Source organism: Phoenix dactylifera, chromosome 12, assembly GCF_009389715.1.
Source record: "Phoenix dactylifera cultivar Barhee BC4 chromosome 12, palm_55x_up_171113_PBpolish2nd_filt_p, whole genome shotgun sequence".
NCBI classification, from domain to species: Eukaryota; Viridiplantae; Streptophyta; class Magnoliopsida; order Arecales; family Arecaceae; genus Phoenix; species Phoenix dactylifera.
In genome coordinates this window covers 11279244-11280942 of record NC_052403.1, presented here as the reverse complement: position 1 = coordinate 11280942, position 1699 = coordinate 11279244, and the positions used below count along the sequence as shown (strand labels likewise).

The following is a 1699-nucleotide window of genomic DNA, read 5'->3' as shown; positions in this document are numbered from 1 at the left end:
ATGATACCACAACACTCGTTTCTAAGCTCTATAATCTTGACAGGCTCAACCTTCCTAAGCTCAATTTCTTCTACCTTCCTCTTGAGGGCTGCCATTTTAGCATGAAGATCATCCTCAGTTCTGAGGTTGTAAAGGCCTCTCTGTACAGAGCTAGTAGGCTTAGGCAAAGGACTTATTGTTTCTATCTCCGTTATCCCAAAGTTTGGGCAGTCTCAGCAAGGAAATCCAAATACTCCTATGCCTCATCAGGTTGTTTTTTCTAAAAACCTACCATTGCACCATGTCTCTACAAACTGTTTCAACTGTGGAGATAAACCTTCATAAAAGAAGCTAATAGTTCTCCAAGTTTCGAACCCGTGATGAGGGCATGAGAGAAGAAGGTCTTTAAATCTTTCCCAACATTCATAAATGTTTCATTGTCTTTTTTAGAAATTGCTGATATGTCTTTTCAAAAAGTTGGTCCTTGTGCGGAAAAGAACTTCTTCAAAAATTCTCTCTGCATATCTTGCCAAGTTCTTATTGATCTAGGTCGCAGGAGTTTAGCCATGTTTGGCCTTATCCTTTAGAGAGAAAGGGAACAACGTCAGCTTGAGGACATCCTCGGTGACGTTAGCACTCCAAATGTAATGCTCAATTCTTCAAAATCCTTTAAATGAAGATACGGACTCTCGGATTCTAACCCGTGAAACTTGGGCAGCAATTGGATTACCCTGTTTGATTCAAAATGTCCTACATTATCAGGAAAAAATTATGCATGAAGCGACTAGTCCTAGTCGGTTGTAGGTATTGTCTTAGAGTCATAACATGGGGTTCTCGTTCTCGATTGTGGTGACTCCCCGCATCTTCATTTAAATCAGCCATCTCACAAGGTGTGAGATACTGCGAAGGAATTTCAGGGTATGTCCTAAGGGATGATCTAAAGTTGTACGACTTAATCGACCGGTGTCGTCCCTATTCCACTTTAGCATGCAAAATATTTCTCCCTCTCTTTTTTTTTAAATATATAAGTACCAACTAAAGATACCCTAAAACGACACCCTAAAACAAAAATCTAACAATCAAACATGCAACAAAACATTACACCTCAATTTCTAATGTTTTTCTTAAATTTCTAGACAGCTCCTAACTGGTTTGAAGAGGACACCTAAGCCTCCAATCCGGTCTAATGAACCGAGTTGACCAGGTAAGCTCCCAGGTAAGTGGAGGGGTCACGATGCGTTCGCAAAGGTCCCACTTAAAACCCACTTGCCTCGAACAGATGAACTGTCTCCCTTATAGGGACAAAGCTTGCCTAGACATCAACTAAGCCACAGAGCGAAATTGGTGCAACTTTCGGTGGTCTTCGTCCTATTGAGCTCGAATGTCCTTAGGGGCCAACGTCTAGTTGATTTTAGTTAAGCTTAGGATATTTATGCACTGGGGTGATTTTTGGGCTAAGGACGAGTGATGAAATCCCGACCTTATCTTTTTAAATGGGTTCAGCCCTTAGAATATTTTATGCTGATGCCTTATACTATATGCAACAATCAAGAGATTTTTTTTTAATGTTTTATGACATGACATTAAATTTCATTGAATAGGTGATCAAGCAAATTATTTATTTTTTTTTTATTGAGTTAAATTTGAAATTTGAATTCTGAAATTTGAAATTTAAAATTTGAAATTTTAGGTTTTCCCTCTTTTTTTATTTTGAATAATC

The 1699-nt window shown here is 38.6% G+C and overlaps 1 non-coding gene across 1 annotated transcript; it reads left to right on the top strand.

The window, feature by feature from the left end:
* Positions 1 to 351: 351 nt before the first annotated feature.
* On the top strand, positions 352 to 457 carry LOC113461400. Its single transcript, XR_003383654.2, has one exon. It is a non-coding gene; the product is annotated as a small nucleolar RNA R71 (small nucleolar RNA).
* Positions 458 to 1699: the final 1242 nt, after the last annotated feature.